Source organism: Pteropus medius, unplaced genomic scaffold, assembly GCF_902729225.1.
Source record: "Pteropus medius unplaced genomic scaffold, Ma_sr-lr_union100, whole genome shotgun sequence".
NCBI lineage: Eukaryota > Metazoa > Chordata > Mammalia > Chiroptera > Pteropodidae > Pteropus > Pteropus medius.
This window is the reverse complement of record NW_024351735.1, coordinates 104,332-126,196: the sequence shown is the minus strand read 5'-3', so window position 1 is coordinate 126,196 and position 21,865 is coordinate 104,332. Positions and strand designations below refer to the sequence as shown.

Sequence of the window (21,865 nt, the reverse complement as noted above, 5' to 3'; positions counted from 1 at the left end):
GTTCTCTGAAACTTTGGGACAACTCAAATGACCTCCCATTACCTCCTGCATTAAATTTAAGCCAATACTAGTACTAGATAGAGATTTAATAGAAGTTTTTAAAGTGACTTCTTGGACTTTGGCTTGCTTATTTCAGAGGGCATAGTTCTTACTTCCTGAGCTGGCATTTTCTACGGATTATTTTATCTGATAGTTGCATTTGAGTGATATTTGCATTTGGAATCAAAGGTGGATAGAAATAAAAATGCATTTAGAGCATCTTTATAAATAACACCTCACTTTGTAGCCCCTTCAAGTACTAAGATGAATTTTTCTTCATTTTGAATATTTTATTAAGATAGTTCTTTTCAAAAAAAACAGAGGATAAAAGAGAAAAGGGAATGTTGAATTGAAAAGAAAAAGATCTATTATTTATTTAACACATATATTCCATTAAAAACTTTAGTGCATCTAAAGTTTTAGTGCACTAATTTAGTGCACTAAATTATCTCATCTAGTTCTTTCGACAACTTTGTGATATAGGTAATATTCCTTTTATAGATGAAATAAACTAAGACTAAGTGACGAATATGAATGAAACTAAGTGATAAAGTAATGTGTAATGACCAAGTGGTTGGTAAATTCAGATCTGTCTGATTTCAATGCACCTTTTATTACATCATCTTTGAAACTTGGACTATAGTGAGTGAAAAATATATGAAAATAGGACATGTTACAGACAGACATGAAAAGCATCCTGCATAACTGCCTACAGAAAGGTAAAGATGAAACTTAGAGCAAAACAATAGGACCATATAGCCAGGACGATGAGCATGCTTTTTCTATTATGTGCTCAAAAAGTTCTGCCTCCAGCTGAAGAAACAATTCTGCTTTTTACTCTTTGTGTTTGTGTATGTAGCTAGAGTTTGGGAATTAACATTAATATCTAAATAGCAGGTCACTAATTAAACCTATTAACTACTAAAGAGTCAATTACAGCTCTGGGAAAGGAGTTGATCTTTGTTAACTGGTCCTCAAAATCTGTTTCCTCAGTGGCTCAATATTACATCAACTTATTGCCTCGCAAGAAATACACAATGGGCTATTTTCTTCTACCCAAGAAAATTATATTCATCAAATTTATTGATTCCTGAACAATAACTTAGAACCATTGACATCCAACTGAAATCTTGCGGCATATTTAGTTAGGATTATCTTAAGTCTATCATTAGAATTATGTCAAGAGAAGCTACAGAGAGAGAGATTTGTTTTCAAGAGAAGCTATACAGAGAGAGAAATTTGTTTCTCCCATTTAAAAAGAACACAAGATCTTCTGCTTCTAGCTAAATGATGTAATAGGGACTGGGTTTATCTTTCTATCTGAAACAACTAAAAAAATTAGACACAACATTTGAAACAATGATTTTCAGCCATTGACACCAAGCAACACAAAACAGTCATCCCTGAGAGATGGGAAAGGAATAAGATGTCTCTCGGCTTACCGTGTGAATCGTGTTCCCAGGCTGCTGCCCGGGAGGGGAAACCAGGTGGAGCCCAGCGGTCTGGCAGCTTTAAGAGGCAGAGTTAGGAATCCCAGAGCGCCTAGACCAGTGGGAATTCATGAGAGAAGAGAGAGGTGCACAGAGGCAGAGCTGCCTGCAAATTTTTGCTGAGCATTGTTCAGTGTGTATATGAGGAAAGTATCCAAGGGGCAGAAAGAACCACCTGAAAAGAGAAAAAACAATCTCTGGAACTTATGCAGGACCAGGAATAGTTTGTGTTCACTCCAGAATAAAAGAAAAGCGGTAAATTCATGGGGCATTAAGTAAAGGATCTCAGCAGTGGAGCAGAATTAGCACTAGATAATAGAAAGCTCTGGTCCCACCATACAAATATTAAAAGTAAGCCTGACAAGGATCAGACTTTTCCAAGTAATTTAACCACATTCAAGGAAAAAACTGCACAATATGTATAGAGAAATATCCAGTACTTAGAAAGTAAAATTCATAATGTCTGATCTCCAATAAAAATTACCAGTCATACAAAAAAACAGGACAGTATGACCCATAATGAGGAGAAATATCAATAGAAACAGATTTATAATTATCTATATAATAGAATTAGCAGATGAGAACATTAAAGCAGTTATTATAACTATATTCTATATGTTCGATAAAGCACTGGAATGCTTGAGTATGTTAAGTAGAAACAGAAAATATTTTAAAAGACCTCGATAAAGCTTCTAGAAATGAAAAATACAATGTCTAGGATGAAAAAAATCAATACTCTTATGAGATTAACAGCAGATTCTATACTACAGAAGAAGAGATTAATGGGCAAGAAAACATGGCAATAAAAACTATTTAAAATGATAGAAAAAAAGGCTGAAAAAAATAAACAGAGCTTCAATGAGCTGTATTACAATTTCAAGCAGACTAATATATGTGTTATTCTGACTGAGTTTTCTCTGAATTAATTAAAATTTTTGCTGCTGGGAAGAATATGGATGCTATATATAAATTAAGTTATAGAAAAATAACTATGATATCCCTTGGGGAGAAAATTGTAGGCAGTCATCCATGGCTGACACGGTAATCCTTAGTGACAGGATCTCAGTCTCTTTTTATCTTGTATTTCTGCCATGCACAGCTTCCATCCCTAAGGTCACTTCAAGGTCCAAGATGCCCTCTAGCAATTACTCCCACATTCCAGTAATTAGGAAAGAGAATACCTCCTGAAAGTTGCACAAACTTCTGTTTATGTCCAGTTGGTAAGAACATAGCCAAATCGGACATTTATATCTAGCTACAAGGAACACTAAAATGCAACATCAATTTCAGTTGGTCATATATATATAAGGGTTCTGTGGCTATGGTTCAAGTGAGCAATGAACATTAGAGGAACAATAAACACCCCCACACAGTGGAATGGAAGTTTTTGAGAAAAGGAAAATATCAGGCAAAATCTAGCATATATCAGGATTGAGATGGAGATGAATGGGTACATAAAATTAAGAGGGGGACTTTAGTAGAGAAATATATGGGAATAAAGGCATAATGACCTATGTCCCATGTGGAACTTATCATTTGGTTTTGCTGTAATAGTTAAGGTAACGTAAGCTGCTGTAACAAAACCAAAGAAAAACTGCTAAGCCATGAAAAGACATGAAGGAAATTTAAATGCATATTAGTAAGTGAAATAAGCCAATTTGAAAGGGCTGTAGACTGTATAATTCCAACTATATGACATTCTGGAAAAGGCAAAACTACGGAGACAGTAAGAAGATCAGTGATTGCCAAGGGTTGGGGTATGGGAGAGGGATGAATCAGCAGAGCAGAGAGGATTTTTAGGGCAGTGAAAATACTCTGTATGATACTCTGTATCTATCACGATAGATACATGTCACTATTGGGATAGTTTTCTAGTGATTAGATTGGGATTGTGTGTTTTGAGGAGAAAGATCATAGTGGAAAAGTACCATCCTCATCAAACATCTCAGAGATACTATCAATATGACTTACCACTCTTGATATTGACTTTGATCACTTGACTGAGATAGAGGTGTAAGATTTTTCCTCCACAAAGTTACCTTTCGTTTTCTCCTTTCCACACTATACTCTTTGGAAGTACATCAATATGCACAGGCCACACTTAGGGGTGGAGAGTTATACTCCACCTCCTTGAGAGCAGGGTATCTACATAAATTATATGAAATTTTTCTACATGAATTTCTCTTTTCTATCATTTAATTTATATTAATAAATTATTATTAACTTATCCAATCATTCATTTATATTAGTATGACTCATGGAAATTTATTCTACACTTTAGGTTATAATCCAATGCTATTTATTTATCGTGTTGCTCAAATAGTTCCAGCTTCGGTCATTGGGAGCTCCTTCAGTTAACACTGATGTCCCTTTGACATGTCCCTGTCATTGTAGGTTTTTTTTTTAACACTTTATTACTTTCTCATACTACAGCCAACTACTTTTTTAATATTAAATATATGTTTTTACATTCATTTTTATTAAGTTCTGTTCTCTTGGCATTAGTCCATAACTCTAAAATGTTGAAATAATTTGACTTTTTCTTCTTTCATTTTTAATTATCTCTCCACATTTTGACTTATTGGAATATTTGATATCTTCTCTGTGTCCATTTAAATACTCTACACAAGACAAGATTAAGGCCAGAGTCCTGTGGCCCCCTACTAAAGATGCCCCTGACCTCTTCTCTCTCTTTCTCTCTCTCTCTCTCTCTTCCACACACACACACACACACACCACATACACACACACATATATACTAGTTATAAAATTACATTTTCTCCCCACCCTGACCCCGAAAGCCTTAATTAGAACTCTTTTAGTGCCTTGTTCATTCATATGAAAGTGAATTTTATGGTATTATCTTCCAACTCACATTTCATCCTCTTATCCATAAGGACAAACAAAAGAACAGGAAGTCTATTGGGAGAGTTTCAAGTGAAGAATAATAATTATGAGGTGGTTCACTGTTCAGAAGTGAAAGGAGACTGGAGTTCAATGGGAGGAGAGACTCTGGAATTTTATCTTTCCTAGGAAGGAAACAGTTATCAAGTTTGGAGGACAAAAAGTAAGGAATGAAAGATGAATTGGAGTTACCTCTAATTCTCCACAAAGACTGCATAACATTGAACTAGAAGAGAAATCGCACAAAGTGTTTCACATTAGTTTCCATGACAGTAAGAAGGAGAGTAGAAGAGTCATGCTAGAAAGTGGCAGATACCAAGACAACCAACCCGTCTCTACAATAAACATGTATGTGTAGTTAAAAAGTAAATGAATGTTGCAAGGCCGTAGCATGAAAAAAAATCTCCAGTGACTTCAATTTCAGCTTTCCCTTGCTGCCTGTGTTCTGATGTTTCTGAACTAGTCACTGCTTGAAGAGAAAACAGAACTTCTTACCAGGAAACTCATACTCCCGGCTTAGAGAGTCAAGTAAGAATACTGTCAAGAAAAAAAAAATGGGATCAAAGGACTTCTTCTGAGGTTTTACAAATGCTTCTCAAAGTGAAGCCAGCAAATTCAGTTTAAGACCCGAGACATTCTCCAGCATGATTTCCCAGAATAAATGTTCAAGTTTCATCACATTTCAATTGTGCTCATTCAGTGCCCTCAGGGGATAATGGCTACCATTCACAGAACATCTACTATGTGCGAGCCTTATGTTTTCCCTGATTCTCATAACAACCTTCTGGAACAGGTGTGAGTCTTTTCATTTACAGATTTGAATTGAGTGTCAGAAAGTTTGAGTAGCCTGTGCATGATGTTAAGTGACAGCAGCAGGAATAAGAATTGAGGAGTTCTCAAAGTAAAACCCCTATTTGAATTCACTACATTAAACCATCTTACCACAACCCAGCAACTCTCTGGCAACCTCAAGGTTATTGATATTAACATAGGATAGTAGACTTTGTGTAAGAAATTGAGGTGTTTAGCTCTCTGATTGCAGGGGAATACAAAAATGAGGCTTTGAGTCTTATATAACTCAGTGTTTGAATTTGGATACAGTAGGTTTTGACAAAGTGGCTTTTTGCTCTTCCTGCTACAGGTGAGTTTGACTCCATCCTACCCGATTATGCGCCTCAGAACTTTTGGAGTCATAGCTAGATAAATATGCTATTGAGAATCATTATCTTTTGCCTGACTTCTCAAAAGAAATTTAGAGCTGGAACTTTGCTCAAAAGAATTAGCTTAAGAGGAGATGGATGCCAACTCATAGAACCTGAGACTTGAAATTAATTATTTTGCCAATGGCAAGGAACATTTATTTAATCTTGTCGTGCTCCAGAAAACCCTAAATTCATTTTCAGGGCAACATTTTTTTTCTTTTCGCCCCTGCCTCCTGCGTAAGCTATACCTGTATTTTCAAAGGTCTAGGTGATATTTCAATCCTTTGTCACTAACAGGCTAATTTATGGTTACTGAAAAAAGTTAACAGCCAGCACGTCACATCAGATCTTATTCCCTTTAAATTTGTTCAGGGAAGATTTCGTGTGTTTCCCTTCCTTGCACCTGCTGTATACTATGTACCTGACCGGTAACACTTTGAGGTCCTGGCTGATCAACGTTCTGGAAGAAACCTTAAGCAAGCTGCTGTTCTTGAAATTTTTCATCAGCACATTCTTCTCAGAAGATAGCATTCTTCAGTCTGCAGTCTGATTTTCCTTCAGTCTCAGCAGTCTCCTGGCATGGAGCCACTGTAAACTGGAATGTCTTTTGTTTTCTCAACCTCAGTGAAAGTTGATGGGTTTAATTGTTATTGCTTCACTTAGAGTATGACCATGCTTACTGCCATTTGATGCAAGCTGTATATCTTGCCACTCAGGTTTCCAAGGCAATGATCTCAGGAAAATTCTTTTAATCCATGCTGATTTGTTAGTTTGGTGCTTTTCAATCCTAAGTGATGACATCACAACTCACTTTGCAAGGCAAGAATCTGAGGGTATGCAAAGGAGACATTAGGGAACCTTAGAAATCCCTTGGTTCAAACCAAATCAGACTCTCAAAGTATGAGAAGAGGTGGTATCAGTCTCTGGAACCATTTCAGTTAACACATACATCCCGCAGTCCGAACACTATTTAGAAATATATAGAGAAAAGAGATGCAATCATTAAAGACCCTAGATCAATTATGAAGTTCATCTGTGAAGTTGACCATTTGGGAATCCCTTCTCTAGTCCCTGAGAAGATTCAATTCTTCTCCCTGTGTGAAGGGCCTCAAGTAATCTGTTCTCTAAAGGCAGCAACACAGTAGGTCCCCTTGTGACTCGCCCACCTTTATCTTCACAAGACTATCTAGAGGCAGAGATAACACCACTGGTGAGTACTAGCATCTTTTGGGGATCAATGTGGATGGTGTTGGTGCTTGGAGCCTCCCTTTGCCATGCATCATATTTCAGAAGTTCAGCCCTTGGTGTTTTTGTGTCATACTCCGGCAATCAGATTCAGCGATACGTTGTTCGAACTCAAAGAATTCAAAACCAATTTCTAGAATCCGGCAATACCAATCCTGGTTTATTTCTCTTCCTTTTTATCTTCTGTGATTCATAATCATCCCCCTTTTAAAATTCATTCCCTCATCCATATTCCTAGGAGGCTGATATTTCCCCTTTGCTAAGACCTTTTTCAGAACTAGCTTCTGTTTATCATTTCTCAAAATTTCTCAAAATAGTGATATCTAACTATTGTGAAGAAATCTAGGATTTTTTAAAGCCATTTGAAAAACCATTGGGATTCTTGTCCCATGATGAAGCACATGGCTGGACGGGGACCAGTGTGGGGCCCTTTAAGTGAGGGGACCAGGGCAGGGCTCCTCTTGTCCAGACTGCGGGAAGGAAGATAGTATCTCATTCAGAGGTTAGAGAAAACACTAGCTCGCAGCTGAATTCCTCGTTAACTATGATGTATTTAACAAGGATTTATATAAAACTACTCTGCTATCTCTTCCATGATCCCTGGATATGTTTGTGTTCTGAGCTGGGTAATTACCACGAACATAAATATTTCCGTCTGCTTTGGTGAGCTCTTACAAGAAGGAAGGAAGGTTTGAGTTCTCTTAGTCTGCAGGTCTGGGCTTCTGCAGTTGCACTAGGAATGAAATCATATATTTTGTAGGTGCCATGTGGAATTCTGACCCCCAGTGGCTGTTATCAACTGCTACATGTCTTTAGAAAATAGATGTGGCAAGGATACAAAGCAAACAATAGAATAGCATCTTGAAGTTGCACACCAATATGTGTCGTTGCTTGGTTTCCTGGAACATTTTTCGTTAGAAAAAACAGACATTTCACAATAGAAGCAAATGTCAGTAAACACACTGAATCAGGTTATTTAACTTTCAGAAACATGAAATACACTGTGCATACTAAGGAATTAATTTATGTTTGGGAATCATTTCCATTTTTATAGCCATCATATATCCACAAGTTGTCACTTTGGCTTTGTTATCTCTATAGAATAAAGCTGGTCATGTTTTTTCAGACAGTTTTTCAAAGTGTGGCCCCATTTTCATATTATACTCCATTTTTAAAAACTTTTTTTTTATTTTTAAATGACTATAGGTTCACAGAAAGTTGCAAAAATATTAGAGAAGTCCCACATACTTTAACCAATTTTTCCCAATGGCGACATCTTCCATTAACTATAGTACATTATCAAAACTAGAAAATTGACATTGCGATTCACGTATCTTATTTAGAGCTCACCACTTTGATCTGTACTTGTATGTGCGTGCATCTGTGTACAGTTCTATGCTATTTTACCGCATGTGTAGGTCCATGTAGCTGCCACCGCAGTAAAGACAGAGAACTGTTCAATCATTACAAAAGGTTTCCCTCAAGTTACCCTTTTATAATCACATACACTCTCTCCCATTCTACTCTATCCCTAACCCCTGGCAGTTACTAATCTGCTCCCAGTCTCTACAGTTTAATCATTTCGAGACTATTATGTAAATGGAATCATACAGCATGTGACCTTTTGAGATTGCTTTTTTCACTTAATACAATTACCTTGAGATCTATCCAAGTTGTGGGGTGTGTTGTTAATTTGTTCCTTTTTATTGCAGAGTAGTACTCCATGGTATGGATATGCCACAGTTTGTTTAGCCATTCTTACATTGAAGGATATTTAGCTATTTCCAATTTTTGCTTATTACCAACAAAGCTGCTATAAACACTTGTGTATAGGTCTTAGCGTGGATATGTTTTCATTTCTCTGAAATAAATACCCAGGAGTGTGACTGCTAAATCATATGGTTCATGTATGTTTAACTTTTTAAGAAACTGCCAAACTACTTTCCAGAGTGGCTGTACAATTTTACATTCCCATCAGGAATTATAAGAAATCTACTTTCTTCATATCCTTGCCAGCATTTGATATTGTCACTATTTTTCATTTTAGCTGCTCTAAATGATTATGTGCCACATACACACACACGTGTGTGCAGATCAAAATGGTGAGCTCTAAAAAGGTATGTGAATTATAACATCAATTTTCTAGTTTTGGTAATCTACTATAGTTATTGTAAATTTTGTTTTTTGCCATCAAAACAGCTGTACCAGGAGAAAAGCATAGGCAACTTTATTTAAGAGGTGATTATCCTGACAAATGTTTCTGGCAGCTATCTAGAAATTAAACAAACTATCCTCTTACATTTGTGTTTGCTTCTTGAGCGTATTAACATGTGATCAATCCAACCTAACTTTTCTCGATGTTTGACCAAAATAACTATAGAAGGAAGAGTTCTGTTCACTTCCTTCTGGAGACTTAGTTATGCAGATTACTCTCCCTGTCATTCTATTATTACCTTATCATTACATAACTTCCTGGGTCAGGGGTGAAGTTAAGTATATTAACCTGGATTCCAACCTCGGTCTTCCTCCTAAATTGAGCTCATGAGTCAGCTCTCCTGGTTGTCTAGTATTAGAAATGAGAAGTATTATTGATCTCAGATCTGTTTTTCTATCTCATCAGACTCCAAAGACCATGACAGGCTTTGTATTCTGTGTTCAAAAATTCCCTTCAAATATATGCAGTCCAGTTGAAATTTCTTGAACTATATCTTAGCTTTTATTTATTTCAGTTATGAGAAAGAGTGATCTGGGTCACATGAATGCAACACAAGCCAACCAGTTAGAATAGAGCAGCGCCATAAACTTACTAAAACACGGAGAAACTGCCTATTGGGAAGAAAAAAGGTAATACAGACCTCAATCATTTTAAACTATCATCATTATAAAAATATTCAAATTAAAGAGAATTCAAAATCATAAAGGACTACATTCATAGTCACTCATTTGCAAGAAGAAAGAAAAAAGTCACAGAGGGAAATGTAGGGTGAAAAAAATAGTTAAAAGCAAACCTCTACCATATTCTCCCTAGTTTGCCATATCTTTACTTTGGGGCTATTCACAAGGCAACATCTTTTGAGGAGGAACACACAGAAACACTGCTTTTTTCCAGAAACCATACTGGTGGGAGTGTGCTGATGGAGACCAATCCTATGGGATGTTTCCGTCTGCCCTGTCAGCCAAATGGGGGTGATATGCAGGATTTGTTACAAAATTCCTTGACTCTAAAAAGTTTGTAGTTCATTGATGTCTCAGTAAATATTAATGACTAACTATGGAAATATTTTGCCTCCTGGTCAGTTTGAACAGTTGTCTTCCTTTTTCAGCACAAAGCAGGAAGTTCTCCCCAGAACTATCAGGAGTCTCAAATCTCAGGTCCACAGTAGCATGTGGCATGTGTTTTTTGCCCAACTTTTATCAGAGAACAAAGTTCAAAGGACATCAAAATCTACAATTCAAACAGTCTCAGAGGAAGACAAAACAGGGCCAGTTTTAATGAGTGAGAACAATGGAAAAAAATTCCAATGAATAATGCTCAGTCTTTTGCATTCCTATTTCTTTCTCTTCTCTCTGGCTATTACCAAGACTTCATTTTGTGTTGCTGCAGGATCTGAAGGCCTCTGCTGCCTTCTCTCCATCTTATTGTCACTTCTCATTTTTTTCCTAGACTCTTACAGAAATAAGAGTAAATGGGTTTTGTCTTGAGGTCTACTTTGCCTTGTTTATCATTCATCTCATTCTGGGGCCTCCATTATTTAAAACCTTATAGTATACGCAGATGAATTATGATCATTCTAATAACTTAATAAGGCCCTAAATTCTATTAATCACATTCTCTATATAGACAAAAGCATTATTTATATATTTACTTCCAGAGAAGGAATTATCTCAAAATTATATTATTCCATAAATCCACTAAAATTGAAGATTTCAATTACTTTCGTAGTTGCTAAATATTCTTAGTTACTAATAAACTTAGACTAATATATGAGGAGTAAGAGACCATATATTTTTAAGGGGGAATTCTTCCCTACCATCTATACTTTCTGCTCCTTCATACTTTAAGCATTGACCTAGTTACAAGTTCTCCTTTATAAACTCTGTTTTCTATTTCTTTTATAGTTTTGTGCTGAAATGCTTTAAAAAATATTTTTAAGGGCATGTTTCTGAAGAACTGTGTTTAGGTCATCAGAAAAGTGGAAAAGGAATGTTACTTCTTTACTGTGTACAGATCAATCACTCCCTTACTCTTTCTATGTGTTCACCACTCCTCAGCTTCTCTATTTTCTAGTCTTTTTATTACCTCATGTCTCCATTTTCTCTTCTCAGCCTAGACTCTAAGACCATGTCTTCAATATCTTTCCCTTGTCTTTCCTCTGAACTTGTCCAGAAAAACTCCAACTCTGGTCACTTCAACCATCTGCCTTCTCTGAATTATATCTGGACTACTGAAACTTGCAGATGCAAAAATCATAAAACAAAACTTTCTGAATTCTGTCTGTATATTAGAATCATCCAGGGAGCTTTTAAGAAAAAAATACTTCTGACCCAAACAATTAAATCAGCATCTCTTGATTGAAAACTGGGACTATGTATTTTTTGAAGTTCTCCCAGGCGATTCTGTTATGAAGACAGGGTTGAGAATCTGAAATTACACATCTACAGTTGCCAGTCTTATCTGGGTTCTCATCTTCATTTCCTTCCCCTCTAACCTAGTCTCTTTTAGCTGTTGACCTTGACTTTCTCCCTTCACCGAATTAAAATAACTGATACTAAAAATAGATAATATTGAGAAGAAATTTTAACTCTTCCCTGCTCCCAATCCAAATCCTACCAACCTACTTGCCTACATCTGTTTTCACTAGTAATCCTTACCTTTCCAATCAAAGCAACAGAGAAATATTTTTCAGTCTTTAATAATCTCCTGCCTGTGCTCTGGCTCCCATTCCCACTCACTTCTCAGAGTCTTCACTCCATCTTCTCCTAAATCTTTCATCTCTCCTCATCTTTATTTTCCTATCAAAATCTAAACATACTCAAGTTATTGCCACTTTTAAAATACTTCCTTATCCATGCACTGTCCCCTTACTGTCCTCTTTTTATCACCAAGCTTATTGAATAGCAATCTCTACAATTTTTCATTTTATTATGTTACACTCACTTTTAAAACAATTGCATAACTGGTTTCCACCCCTAAAGGTGATTGTACATTCTCACCGAGTCAATAACAAACTCTTTATTGTTAAATCCAAAAGACGTTTTCTATTCTTATCTTTCTTGACCTCTCTGTAGCATTTGGTCTGCTCATTACTCAGTTTTTTATTCTCTCTTTTCCCTTGGCTTCTTGACATATTTCCTTAATGGACTCTTCTGTTCTGATCCTTGGGTCTCCCCTTTTCTTTCTCAACACATTTTCCCTTTGCAGGTTAATTAAACCCCATGGCTCCAATTACTACTTGCATGCTGATGACTCCCAAGTCACTGAGGTATGCCACAACTCTCTACTGAACTCATGAAAAGCTTTATTTGTAGGCTCCACAAGGACTTCACATTCTTAGCTAAAGTGAATCCTATCCTTTTAACCAAAGTCTATTCTCTCTGTTACTGATTGTAGTAAATGGCTGGCCACTATCCAGCGGCAAAAACTAGAAACAAAGTCTTATAATTTTACCTCCTTGATGTCCCTAGAATCTTATCCTTGTGCTTTATGTCTCACCACCTTCTCTTCTCTTTCTTGCCTACATTATAAGAGAGCGTTAGGGTGTACTTTCTGCTTCTAGTATGGCCCCTATCTAATTGTTTTTCCATAGTCCTAATAATGCACTAATTGTGGCCTCTGTCATTTCCTTTCTCTCTTCCCCTGAACTTGAAAATGTTCATCTGGGTTTTATACAGAGGGTAAAAAACTAAAGGATACACAGAGAGAGTTTAAAGTAATGATCCATAGGTCTTATCTAGATTGTAAAAGAAATGGAAACAAAAAGTCATAGACAGACTGGAAGAACAGGGAATGATCAGTGTAATATAGATCTTGAAGTTAAAGAACTAGTGAAGAAGTGACAGAGGTAGTCAGGAGAAGAATCAAATGAAGTGCTTTCTTTTCACTTTTTAGGTAAATTTAATTCCTCCTTTCACTAGAGCATCCCTTGACAGGACTTTCAAAACATTCCAGCACAAACCTACAAAGGAAGTAGATAATGAAGCCTGTGGAGAGTGGTCTTAGTAGTAATTGGCTCAGAACTTATGGTATGAGAACAAGGATCAATGGAAAGAAACTCTGACTACTTTATTCTACAAACTCTGACTACTTTATTTTAAGACAACTTTCACCAACATTTGTTGATCACTTAACTTGTGCCAGGCTTCATACCTAGTTATGCATACATCATTTTATTGGAAAGCCTCATGAGCATCTATGAGATTGGTTTGTTCTTTTATTTTAATAAATGAAAAACTTGGGTGAAAGGGTCTTAAGTAATGTTCTTAAGACCACACGTCTAATGAATGACAGAACGGGGATTCCAAGTCTGTCTGACTTCAGAATCTGCAGTTGTAAACACTAAGTGATGCTATCTCATTCATCTGTATTTAGTCCCTACTCCTGGTCCCATGTGATCAGCATTCTATGTATCTTTTACTTTAAATATGTCCATGGAACCAAGATTTAAATATTTCATTTTTAAAATGTTTTATAGTTTCTCCTCCCTCGTTTTATTTCTCATATTGCTTAGCCCTTAAAAAATAGAGACTATCTACACTTTTCTTTTTGTCTTGTGCTCTTTTACATAAGGCTCAGAACTCAAGAAGTTCTGTGGGAGTTCAGTTGGAAAGTAGACTTTCCATTCCATTGTGGATATTCTTTGCAAGCCCCAGAATTCTCCAGAATAGCTGGTTTTCTTAGGTGTTTCCCCAGATAAGACTTATAAGCTACCTCAGTAAAAAACGGAGACTTCAGGCAAAGCTGTTTGAAATGTGGCAGCAAGCCTAGGAATATTCATAGATTTCTCTATAATCTTGAGGAACTTAACTCCCCTCACATACATCTCTTACTTGTTAGCAAAAGATATCCTGTTGAATTCTTACTTGAGAACATAAATGACCTCGGGACAATCTGTTCAAAACTCTTCTGGACTGCATGCCAACTTGTGTGCAATCCAACGTAAGCACTGCATCTACCAAAGGTGAATCATTAAGCCTGAAATAGCCAACAGGAGATCTGAATTCTCTTCTTGGCTACTCTTAAGAATAGCTTGTTATACTACAGGCAATTCTCTTTAGCACCCTGTGATTCAGAACTCTATTTTTCAAAAAGTCAATACATTTTTGCAATTAAATGATTTCACATTGTAACACAATCCAAAATCTAGTAGAGACAAGCATTCTGGTGTGTCGGTGATGGTGACTCTAAACCATCTTATCTTTAAAGAATATTTCCATATAACTGCCCCAATAATGTACTAATTGTGACATCTGTCAGTCACGGAGAAGCTGTTGTGTATGTAGACTTAGACCACCCACTATTCAAGTCACAAAGCAATTTTTTTTGTTTGTTTTTTTGCAGATAACTTCCTTTAGCCAGCCTGGATTTGGGCCAAGGAGGCACTGTCTAGTGCCTGCTGTACATAAAATTGTCTTTTTGTTGAGGAGGGGAGTATTTTTTATCTTGTCCTCTCCATTGTAGTACTGACAGGGGTCAGAGGGGATGGACAGCTCGTGGGCTGAGAGCTACAGAAGGCTGTCCTCCAACACAAGCTCCTTCCCTCTTTCTGCCAAGAAGACCTCTGTAGGGATGTTGCTAGGCCATCCAAGGTTCAGCTCTACTGACATGGGACTGGAAACTCGACAAGAAATGGAAGTGCACTGTGACTTCCTCTGTCCTCTTCTGCTCCTTGAGCCAAATAGCAAATAAAACTTTGGTTTCAGGGGAAAAAATGAGACCAAAGGAAAGAGGAGGTGTCAGTATTTCTTCGTTTCCATCCCCGGACTCCTACTTATTTTCAGTTACTATCTATAGCTAGATGGAACGTCTGTTTCCAGGTAACCTGACAGATCTTGGGAATAGCACCTTTGGATCCCATGTCTTTTGGGCTCTTCTGAAGTATTCTCAGAGAGTCATGTCACTTTTTTTCAACAAAATGTTTCTCCTTCCTAATTGAATTCTCCCTTCAGTTTGCTCTTGGAACCAAGGATAATGATAATTTCATTGGACATTGAATCAATTGCAAAGCACTGGGAATGAGTATGGTTTAAAATCTCAGGTTGGATTTCTTGGAATTCTAGGCCAAGTCTCCTTCCCAGTTGCTCACAGGAAGTTTTGACTGATGTCATTGGAAAGTGTGTGTGTGTGTGTGTGTGTGTGTGTGTGTGTGTGTGTGTGTGTGTGTGTAATTTAGGTCACAGTGAGGCTGTAAGGATCCAGAAAAAACTCTTGTTTCAGATGATGTCTAGTGATTACATCACTCTTCATGCCCAGCTAATATTTGAAGCCACATGATATTGATGAGCCAGGAAACCATTTCTATCTTTCCCAGTTTGAGATCACCATTAAAAAGCTGCCTCCTTGGGGAGAAATCAGAAAGACTTTTGTTCAACTCAATGTTTTACAGGCATAGATCTTTCCAAAATACTTCTTCACAATTTTAGGATGCATATTTAGATCATTAAGACTGACAGCTGGTATAACTCTGAAGAAATTTATTCATGCCTTATAGTTTTTCACTTCAAATTGTAAGGAAAATTGATTGGAGTTGTACCCATCTAAAAGGGCAAAAAACCCGCTAGCATATAACAAAAACATCTCTTGATGTGTTAAGATATAAATAATAGAGGGAGAAGGCCAAACCATGTGCAGTGAGCATAAATTCATAGATTCTTCCTGTATTCTGGCAAAGGAGCATTATGTTGGTAATGCATGTCCTACAGGCAAACTTGCAGCTAAATAGCAAGCCATTCTTTATTTCATTTCCTTTTATTTAACCAAGTTCACAATTCATCTTGCTTCATTCCAACCAAACTCTAGTATTTAATGACAAAAGCTCCATATTTTCCTACTTTCCCAAGCCCCTTTTTGCAACTTATTCTTTCCCTTGTCTTCTTTCAACACAACTGTGGTAAATGGTCCAAGTAACAACTTCAAGTATGTGATGAGAGACTAGCTTTTCAAGGACTACAAGTTAATGTGTTCTGTCTCTATCCTATACCCTAGTTCTTTTCTTCCTCTGGTTTCTGTCTTTTTTCAACAAAATTAATCTATTTTCTTCTTCTAGACTCTCTTTTGAATTCCCCATACAATGTTTGCTTGGCTCCCAAATGAATTCCTTATTCTCATCCAGACAATACTCAGAATAATTACAAAGCCGTGGCTCTAGTCTCTAATTCTTGAAGTGCAGTATAAAGCATAGTACGAACTGTTGAAATTTAGTGATCGCTCGTGTTGGATTAAAAGATCTCCTTCAAAGGTATTGGACCCTTAGCTTTCTATAAACCTTCCTCACTCTCAGTGGCATTTTTTTAGTTTCTGTCATACTGGTTATTAGTGACCCATGCACACCAAAAAAAATAAATAAATAAAACAAAATTAAAAAAACCTGAGTGACTTACTGTTCTAAACCAGCCATAAAACAACATTCTGACTTCTGCTTCTACTCTGGTATTACTTTTGCTCTGATTTAAAACTATGGTCTGCATCCAGATCTTAGGGAAAATTAAGCCTAGTTTCTTTCTTTTTTACATGGCAGTGTGTTTTGTAGAGTGTACCCAACTCAGTCTTAGTTTTTGTGTTTCCATTTTTTTTTAAGTAACTTCCTTGCTCCCTGTGGCCCTCAAGCTCCCCTGCTCCCAACATGCACAAAATTTGGCACTTGCTCATAGGTCTCTGCTTCAGTAGGCTCTGTTCCATAGATTTCTCCTCTTATTTTAAAAGCTCCTAATGAATCCTCTGGTATTTCAGTATCTGCTCACTCTACCTAAGCAGAAGTGAACCCCGAGGGGGAATGTAAGGAGTTTCACTACTACTGTCAAGGTTCCTTTTCCAGTAGTTGTGATTTTCCAGACGTTACCAACTCCATCTCAGGAGGCAGTGATTCATTAATCCTAGGCTATAAAAAAGATGTTCCATGAATGCAAGAATTTTCATCCGCTTTGTTACTAAAAATTAGAATAGTGCCTGGCACATAGTAGGTTCTGAATAAACATGCTATGAATAAATGAATACAATCCTTAGGTATCCATTTATGAATAGGAGAATTTTTTATTATTAAATTTAGCAAGGTGACATTGGTTAATAAAATTATATAAGTTTCAAGTATACAATTTGATAATATATCATCTGTATATTGCATTGCATGTTTGCCACCCAAAGTCAAATCTTTTGTCACCATATATTTTACCTCCTTTACCTTTCTCCGCCTCCTCCCCTCCTCCTTTTCCCTTTGGTAACCATTGAACTGCTATCCGTGTCTATGAGTGAACGAGACAAACAAAAACACATAGACACAGAGAATTGTTTTTAATTCAAAACGAAGTTCCACATTATTAATTCGAAAGCATTTTTATGCTGCAATATTTGATATTTTAAGCATTTGAAGTGTTTTCATTTCATCACTGAGATTATATAAGAACAAACAAGCAAATGAACAAAAAAAGGATTTGGGCTCAGCCAGGTCAGAAACGAAGACACTTCTGGAAGAACTAACATGATGGCTACCCAAGGAGAACCCAAGTTTTCTTGAAACATGTATTGGTTGGTGATGGCAGAACTGGTAAAACTGTATTTTCAAAGCGTTGTTTGACTCTTGAATTTGAGAAGTACCTAGTTGCGCTTATTGAGATTCATCATACTGTGTTTCATATAACAGTAGACCTTTTAAATTCAATTCATCAAACATATATTTGGTAGCTTGAGAAATGACTATTATTTCAAAGTGCAGTGTGCCATTATAATGTTTGATGTAACACCAAGAGTTACAAGTATGTGCCAAAGTGGCATAGAGGAGTGGTAGGAGTATGTGAAAACAGCTCCGTATTATTGCATGGCAACATAGTGACTATTAAATAATGGAAAATTAAGACAAAAACTATAGTCTTCCAATGAAAGAACAATCTTTAGTAATTTTACCAGAAGTAACTACAACTTTGAGAAGCATATCCATTGGCTTGCTAGGAAACTAACTGGTTTAGTTTCCTGACTTAGAGTTTGTTACCACTCCTGCTCTTGCCCCACCAATATCGTCATAAACTCAGTCTTGGACTATAAGCATGGCTTAGAGGTTGCTCAGACAACGATTCTCCCAATGGGAATGATATCCTGTGAGAAAATGGGGCTGAAGTCTGAAGCCTAGTATTATAGGCAATTGCCTTGTAATGTCCAGAATGCAGTGTATTTGCTACTGTGTTATACAGTAGTTCCTTGGTGTCCACAGGAGATTGGTTCCAGGGTCCCTACTGATAACAAAATCCATGGATGCTCAAGTTCCTTATGTAAAATGGTCTAGTATTTGTATATAACCTAGATACACCCTCCCATATACTTTAAATCATCTCTAGATTACTTATAATACCTAATATAATGTAAATGTTATGTAAATAATTATTTTACTATATTTTTTAGGGAATAATGACAAGGAAAAAAGTCTGTACATGTTCAGTACAAATGCTTAACTACATAGTACACGTCAGTAGCAATGTAACATTTCTTTTTCTAATATTTTTGATCTGTGGATATGGAACCTGTGGATTCAGAGGGCTGACTGTATAGCTAACTAGACATGTGCTTAATCTTTGGAATGCTAGGAGAGATGAAAGGGATTGAGAATAAATGTGGCAGTTAAAAAAAATATCTTTATGTTTTAGACCTTCATATTTAACTGTGTGGACCTCAATTGTTTCTTTCCTGGTTTTCAAGTATAAGACTGCTATAGTCACATCACATACAGAGGCAAAAAAAATGGGTTTGTTCTTGTCTTCCAGAATTGGAATATATATGGGTGAATAAAATATCTCTGAAAAATTGGGCATATCCAATAGGTTAATAAATTAGTAAATCATAATATAACAACTGATTTAATATTTCACAGAACTTAATATAGAGATTATTAAAAATTTTAAACAGCATGATAAAATGCTTGTCATGAACTCTTAAGTAGGACACAGATTAAATATACATATAGTCACAATTATAGTTCAAACATAAAAAATAAATAAGCTTAACAGGAAATACATTTTAAAAATTAATATGATTAAATTATGGGTAGCTTTTTCTCTATATTTTTTTAAATTTTGATAATAAGTAAATATAAGGAAGGAAAAATAAATTTATTTCATTTGGCAAAAGTAAATCATTAAGCATGTAAAAATGCCTTGTAAAATAAGAAAAAGAACAATGCAAAGTAGCATATTATCATCAGATTACTGGGAAACATTTGCAAATGTAAAAAGTTGATATTATTTAACCATATTATGAAAAGCAATTAACAACTAGATGAGAAATGCATTGCTTTATGATAGTTCTATAGCAAAATAAACTAAAAAAAGAAAATCTTTTAGTAATTAAATCAACACAATTGAGAAAAATTTTTCATAGCCTTTTTTTATTCATTTCCCTCATTTGAGCCAGTTATTTCTGTGCTTTTTTGGTCATAGCTGTATAAACTAATTAATCATTTCAGTGGGTCTATTTACTACTCTAACCACATACATCCCCCCCAAAGAATTTCCCTGTTATGAATTAAGGCAATTATTCTATTGGAAAAATCGTTCCAATAGCTTGGCTCATTGGCCCTGGACTGATTATTGTGATTTTAAGCTATTAACTGAAATCAGTACTATTGGCCACATGCTGGCTTAGTTATACAGTGTCCACATTTTTACCTTCTTTTTGCATCTATTTTTGCAAGAAAAAAGAATAAATAATTCTAGTCTATATTTTAAAACTAACCAAATAAGTTATTTTCCACAAAGTTCTCTTCATTACACAAATTTTTATCTCTATCCTTGTTTTCTATTTTGTTCCTTCCATTCACTTATTTATCCCATAAGCGTTTTTTGAAGTAAACTTTTTGTTTTAGATAGTTTTAGATTTACAGAAAAATATTGCAAAGTTAATACAGAGAGTTCCCATATATACACCAAAGCCAGTTTTTCTCTATTATTGACATTTTACTTTAGCATGATACATTAGTTACAGTTAATTAACTACTATTGATACGTTATTATCAACTAAAGCCCATACTTCATATTTCTTTAGTTTTTATCTTGATGAAAGGAGGTACTAATAATATTAATATTAATGGCTAACACTTATCTGGCTCTTATGAGGCAGACACTCTTGTAAATGTTATGTACATGTTAACACAATCCTACTGTAGACTTAAATCTACAGAGTCAAGAAGCTGAGAGAATTCCAAACAGGATAAACAAAAAAAAATCCCATCCATACCAAGACACATCATAATTAAACTTATGAAAACTAAAGGCAAAATAAAAATCTTAAAAGCAACCAGAAAAAATTGACACCCTACCTATTGAGAAAAACAATTTGGATGACAGCAGATTTCTTTTCAGGTAGTATTCGTACATCTCCATTTTATAGGTGAATAAAGTTAGGCACTCAGACATTCATTAACTTTCTCACGGTCACCTAGCTATAAAATTGAGGAGCCAGGTGTCTGATTCCAGGGTCTGTGTTCTTACCCTATGCTTAATGAAACCATGATTAGGCAACTACTATTTTTAAAATCTACATACATTCAAGCCAATTCACCGGAACCCCAGTTATAAAGCATTGTGGAATCAAAGCCCCAGTTAGTACTAAAATGTGATTTTATCTGGAATGTTTTTCATACATATATATGCTTCCAGGGACTCTCCCTGCAATTTCAGAGAAATTGAGAACTGATAGAGGATTCAAGAGTTCTAGATCTTTTAGAAATAGTAACTATATACATAGCTATAAACTTAAGAATGAACATAACGAGAACCATGTGGCATCTATAAATAAAAGGAAAATACCTACAAACCAACTGAAAGAAATAAAAAGACGACTTAATGACTTTTACTTCAGGGAATATGAAGTAGATGTTCTTCTTTCTGTTCCTCTCTCTACTTATAACTAAAAATCCTGGACATTCTTTATAAGACAAACATAGGAAAACTCTAAAAGACAGAAAAATGGTAGATAGGATAAGGGTCTCAGGACCTGAGAAATAATATGAATTACATTAGTGAGGGGGTTTGTTGTTGTTGGTGGTGGTGGTGGTGGTGGTTTTTGTTTGGTTGGTTTTTGCCTCTTGTATCCCACTTGTGGAACTAAAGAAGCTAGCAACCAGGGAATGCCAAGTGCATAGACAAAAAAGTCCGTTCCCAATAAAAGTCTGCTGTCTATAGACAAAGATCAGGATAGGGGCAGCCAAACACAACAAAATAGTGGCCCTATCCATGTCTGTAAATACCAAATAAAAAGTCTAGACTTCCACACCAAGAGGTTAGAGTAAGGTGCCCCAACATCCTTGCAGAAGTAGTGTCAAAGGAAAAAGCTGCAATTTTCATTCCTACAGAGAAATAAAGAGGCCCTACCTTCAGTGTTAGGGGATACCACCTGGGAAGTCTGGCTTGGAATTTCTTCCCCTCCTTAATGGGTAGTGTTAGAAAAAGCCTAGTGGAAAGGCAGGGCATTCACCATCACCCTTTAATAATGAGGCCACCCTCACCACAGTGTCAGTGGAGACAATGGGAAGAGCTGGACTTGGAGCCTACCACTTGAGGTACAAACAAAGCTGAATGGGGATCCTGGACTTTTATCTCCACCTTATAGTACTATGGTGGTGCCTCACCTTCTACTGCCAGAGTAATATTAAACAAAGTTAGCTAAAATAGATGTTTAAATAAAAATCGGCGTCTGATAAAGTAAAGTGTTTGTGATTGAATAAAAAATTACTAGTCATGTCATGAATGAGAGAGATCTCAAACTGAATGAAAAAAAGACAATTGATA

The 21,865-nt window shown here is 36.0% G+C and overlaps 1 pseudogene; it reads left to right on the top strand.

Moving 5' to 3' along the window:
- The first annotated feature begins 17,574 nt into the window (after positions 1-17,574).
- On the top strand, positions 17,575-18,216 carry LOC120589086 (GTP-binding nuclear protein Ran-like; annotated as a pseudogene).
- The last annotated feature ends 3,649 nt before the right edge of the window (positions 18,217-21,865 follow it).